Below are 5709 nucleotides of genomic sequence, written 5' to 3'. Positions count from 1 at the left end.
GGCTCTGTGGCGCAATGGACAGCGCATTGGACTCCTAAATTACTAAAGCAGTAATCCAAAGGTTGTGGGTTCAAGTCCCACCAGAGTCTCTCTTTCCCTGGCCCAATGAAGCGCTGAAACTTTGTGGCCTTTATCCGTCCATTTCTGGAATACTTGTGTCTGGAGTCTTTTAAATTCATAACAATAATAATCATGGATGTCAGAGTCACCACACACCTGACAATGAATATATATGACAAAAGGGTCGAGCAGGGGTGCTTAATCCGTCGATCGATGGCGAGGCATTTTTGGTCGATCGCAGGATGGCGTGCCAAAAAAAAACAGCCAATGTTCTCTTAACTAACATCATTACAGTATTACAGTACCGACAGAGCTCATCAATGTGTTTTATAATGAGAGCGTCCACCACCACCGCTGCTTTACTTAGCAACACAGTCTGGGCAATGTCGCGCAAAGACGAGCTAGACATGCTGCTTGTGTTTACTTTCAATATTAATGGAGAAACTTAAAAAAGAAAAAGTTATTTGAAGATGCAATGGCTGTCAGAGTATGTGAATAATCGAAGAAAAAGTGGTTAAACTGGACGAGATTTTCTCTTTTCGAGTGGGAAAGGTCTGGTCTGAAGCCAGCCAAAGTAGAAAGTGCAGGATGAGATGGTGTGTAATCAACCTGCCTGATCCAGGATGAAAGCAAAGACAATACAGCGCACAAAAAGCAAATCCTGCATTTTAAATATAGGAGGCAACATAACATTAACCTTAAAACTGTTTGGGAGCATCATTCAGCTTTCAACATGTCTCACTAAAAGATATTCTGAAATCAATAATTCAGTTTTATGTCAAGAAAAACAGACAGGGATATTATTGTGGGTTTAAAAAAATGAAAAAAAATGGAAGCAACCTTTCAAATTTGTAGTTCATAGTTTGCTTGGGTGCCCTGCGATTAGCTGGAAATCAGTTCAGGGCGTAAACTGCCTACTGCCCGTTGACAGCTTGGATAGGCGCCGGCACTCCCCACGACCCTTGTGAGGATAGGCAGCTAAGAAGATGGATGGATGGATAGTTGGCTTGGTTTGGTTCGCAATGCATTTTTTTGTTTGGCTTCACTGTGGCGACAGTGGGACACGAGGAGAGAAAAAAAATGTTGGCAGCGGACAGCATGAAGCCAAATAAATTCATGCGCAATTCAAAGAGGTTCCACCCCAGTCATGATGATAAAACGATGGATTATTTTCAGCGAAACGTCTCGAATATTGGTCACAATCATCCTGCCTTGTGAAAGCTACTTCAGTAAACGAGGGAGGACTCTGAGCATCATATAAGGTAGCGTACCAAATTGCTCAGTGCATCATAGCAGTTATATTATTGTTTTAAAGTGTTTTATATTTTGTGCTCCTGAGTTAATGTTGCTGAACTGAATTTGAAGTTATTATTATTTATTTTTCACAATCAAATGGTGCAATAAGTCGGTCAAAAATGTTTATTTCAGGCAAATTGATGTGCTGAAAATATTTTCTGTTACAGACTGCCGATGTTCATAAAGTTGTTCTCTGTTGTAAATTGAACCATGTTTCCCATTCATTTTTTGTTTTCTTTAATGTTAATAAGGATACAATGTCATGCAGAGCTTTACTTATAATAATTTTATCAACAAATGATAATATTTATAGTTACGGTGGAGAGGTACAGGTACCCTTTTGTTGTGTGAAATAGCCTCTAAAGTGGACTGAAATGCTCCCGTCTGGACCGGAAATACTTCTTGAAAGTCAACAAACACCCAAATCTGTCAAGGTATGTTTTAATCTGTCAAATGTTATTTTGTTTTTCTCATCTGTTATTATTTGGATTTTGGGGTCAATTTCCACCACTTTCCAAGAGATCTGTCTGTTGGGATAAGAGTTTTTGACAAAAACTAGAGGTATTTCCAGATTAGTGAATTCCAGCGCTCTCCCTTGATGTTTGGAGCCTCCAAGCAAGGACATGAATCGGATGTTGATGAATTACTCTGCTTCCACACTGAACACTTCAAACACCAGTAGCCGACCAAAGAAGTAACGTCAACAGTGAATGAATCCATTTCAAGACCATCTGAAGATCCATCCATCGGAAACTATTGACTACACTGACTTTTTCTTTAGAATGGAAGCAGAAAGCCTCGTTGGTGAAATATGATTGGACAGCTCCATCTTCAAGGCATCAGCCTCAAGTGAAGAATCACTGTTGACTCAATCACAACAATTACTGATTTTATGAAATATGTGTTATCTGGTTACGATCCTGGAAACACTAATTTTTTATTCATATTCAATGAGGCGCAGGTAATGCAGCCCTATGGGGGCACAAACCAGTGCAATCTGTAGGCCGGTCCCAAGCCCGGATAAATGCAGAGGGTTGCGTCAGGAAGGGCATCCGGCGTAAAAACTGTGCCAAACAAATATGAGCGTTCATCTAAAGAATCCCATACCGGATCGGTCGTGGCCCGGGTTAACAACGCCCGCCCCCGGCACTGCTAACCTGCAGGGCGTCGGTGGAAATTCAGCTACTGTGGGTCGAAGACAAAGAAGAGGAGGAAACCGGATCCAGCGTCAGAAGAAAAAGAGGAATGCACAGAGCCTACAGCTGAGTGTAGGGACTTTGAATGTTGGGACTATGACAGGAAAAACTCAGGAGTTGGTTGACATGATGATAAGGAGAAAGGTTGATATTCTGTGCATCCAAGAGAGCAGGTGGAAAGGTAGTCAGGCTCGAAGTTTAGGAGCAGGGTTTAAGTTATTCTCCCACGGAGTAGATGGGAAGAGAAATGGAGTCAGGGTTATTTTAAAGGAAGAGCTGGCTAAGAATGTCTTGGAGGTGAAAAGAGTATCAGATCGAGTGATGAGACTAAAATTTGAAATTGAGGGTGTTATGTATAATGTGGTTAGCGGCTATGCACCACAGGTAGGATGTGACCTAGAGTTGAAAGAGAAATTCTGGAAGGAACTAGATGAAGTAGTTCTGAGCATCCCAGACAGCGAGAGAGTTGTGATTGGTGCAGATTGTAATGGACATATTGGTCAAGGAAACAGGGGCGATGAAGAAGTGATGGGTAAGTACGGCATCCAGGAAAGGAACTTTGAAGGGCAGATGGTGGTGGACTTTGGAAAAAGGATGGAGATGGCTGTAGTGAACACTTATTTCCAGAAGAGGGAGGAACATATAGTGACCTACAAGAGCGGAGGTAGAACCACGCAGGTAGATTATATTTTGTGCAGACGATGTAATCTGAAGGAGATTACTGACTGTAAAGTAGTGGTAGGGGAGAGTGTAGCTCGACAGCATAGGATGGTAGTATGTAGGATGATTCTGGTGGTGGGTAGGAAGATTAAGAAGACAAAGGTAGAGCAGAGAACCATGTGGTGGAAGCTGAAAAAGGAAGAATGTTGTGCGGCCTTTCGGAAAGAGGTAAGACAGGCTCTCGATGGACAACAGAAGCTCCCGGAAGACTGGACAACGACAGCCAAGGTAATCAGAGAGACAGGCAGGAGAGTACTTGGTGTGTCATCTGGTAGGAAAGGGGAGAAGGAGACTTGGTGGTGGAACCCCAAAATACAGGGAGTCATACAAGGAAAGAGATTAGCGAAGAAGAAGTGGGATACTGAGAGGACTGAGGAGAGGCGAAAGGAGTACATCGAGATGCGACGTAGGGCAAAGGTAGAGGTGGCAAAGGCTAAACAAGAGGCATATGAAGACATGTACACCAGGTTGGACACGAAAGAAGGAGAAAAGGATCTCTACAGGTTGGCCAGACAGAGGGATAGAGATGGGAAGGATGTGCAGCAGGTAAGGGTGATTAAGGATAGAGATGGAAATGTGTTGACTGGTGCCGGTAGTGTACTAAATAGATGGAAAGAATACTTTGAGAAGTTGATGAATGAAGAAAATGAGAGAGAAGGAAGAGTTGAAGAGGCAAGTGTGAAGGACCAGTAAGTGTCAATGATTACTAAGGGGGAAGTCAGAAAGGCACTGCAAAGGATGAAAAATGGAAAGGCAGTTGGTCCTGATGACATACCGGAAGAGGTATGGAAGCAATTTGGAGAGATGGCTGTGGAGTTTTTGACCAACTTATTCAACAGAACACTAGCGGGCGAAAAGATGCCTGAAGAATGGAGGAAAAGTGTTCTAGTTCTCATTTTTAAGAACAAAGGGGATGTTCAGAGCTGTGGGAACTATAGAGGAATAAAGTTGATGAGCCACACAATGAAGTTATGGGAAAGAGTAGTGGAGGCTAGACTCAGGACAGAAGTAAGTATCTGCGAGCAACACTATGGTTTCATGCCTAGAAAGAGTACCACAGATGCATGATTTGCCTTGAGGATGCTCGTGGAAAAGTACAGAGAAGGTCAGAAGGAGCTACATTGTGTCTTTGTGGATCTTGAGAAAGCCTATGACAGAGTACCAAGAGAGGAACTGTGGTACTGCATGCGTAAGTCTGGTGTGGCAGAGAAGTATGTTAAAATAGTACAGGACATGTATGATGGCAGCAGAACAATGGTGAGGTGTGCCGAAGGTGTGACAGAGGAATTTAAGGTGGAGGTGGGACTGCATCAGGGATCAGCTCTGAGCCCCTTCCTGTTTGCAGTGGTAATGGATAGGCTGACAGATGAGGTTAGACTGGAATCCCCTTGGACCATGATGTTCGCAGATGATATTGTGATATGCAGTGAAAGCAGGGAGGATGCAGAGGAACAATTAGAAAGATGGAGACATGCACTGGAAAGGAGAGGAATGAAGATTAGCCGAAGTAAAACAGAATATATGTGCGTGAATGAGAAAAGTGGAGGGGGAAGAGTGAGGCTACAGGGAGAAGAGATAGCGAGGGTGGACGACTTCAAATACTTGGGGTCAACAATACAGAGCAATGGAGAGTGTGGTCAGGAAGTGAAGAAACGGGTCCAAGCAGGTTGGAACAGCTGGCGAAAGGTGTCTGGTGTGTTATGTGACAGAAGAGTGTCTGCTAGGATGAAGGGCAAAGTTTACGAAACAGTGGTGAGGCCGGCCATGATGTACGGATTAGAGACAGTGGCACTGAAGAAACAACAGGAAGCCGAACTGGAGGTGGCAGAAATGAAGATGTTGAGGTTCTCGCTCGGAGTGACCAGGTTGGATAGGATTAGAAATGAGCTCATTCGAGGGACGGCCAAAGCTGGATGTTTTGGAGACAAGATTCGAGAGAGCAGACTTCGATGGTTTGGACATGTTCAGAGGCGAGAGAGTGAGTATATTGGTGGAAGGGTGCTGAGGATGGAGCTCCCAGGCAAAAGAGCGAGAGGAAGACCAAAGAGAAGGTTTATGGATGTGGTGAGGGAAGACATGAGGGCAGTTGGGGTTAGAGAGGAAGATGCAGGAGATCGGCTTAAGATGGCAAAAGATGACACGCTGTGGCGACCCCTAACGGGACAAGCCGAAAGGAAAAGAAGAAGACACTTAGTCATCCATCTACATGGCCTGGTACGAGTACCAGGGCTGGTCCGAAACAGAATTGTATCTCCGGATGAAGTCGGGTGTTTAAAACGTTGGCTGTGGTCAACGCTCGATGGTGTCAGTATTAAATTCAATACAATGACAGGTTCTCTGATTTATAACCATCTCAATTAATATCACTTTGTAATGTGTGTTGTCTGAATATTTGATGTCTTTTCAGATACAAAGATTTGATCCCTTTTTGTTTTTA

The 5709-nt window shown here is 43.7% G+C and overlaps 1 non-coding gene across 1 annotated transcript; it reads left to right on the top strand.

Annotated features, from left to right (window-relative positions):
- On the top strand, window positions 1-89 carry trnar-ccu (transfer RNA arginine (anticodon CCU)). The gene is given in 2 exon segments: window positions 1-37; window positions 54-89. It is a non-coding gene; the product is annotated as a tRNA-Arg (tRNA).
- Window positions 90-5709: the final 5620 nt, after the last annotated feature.

The sequence above is a fragment of the Syngnathoides biaculeatus genome, unplaced genomic scaffold, assembly GCF_019802595.1.
Source record: "Syngnathoides biaculeatus isolate LvHL_M unplaced genomic scaffold, ASM1980259v1 ctg210_pilon_pilon, whole genome shotgun sequence".
NCBI lineage: Eukaryota > Metazoa > Chordata > Actinopteri > Syngnathiformes > Syngnathidae > Syngnathoides > Syngnathoides biaculeatus.
Note: the sequence above shows the minus strand (reverse complement) of the source record. Positions and strands in the feature narration are given on the sequence as shown.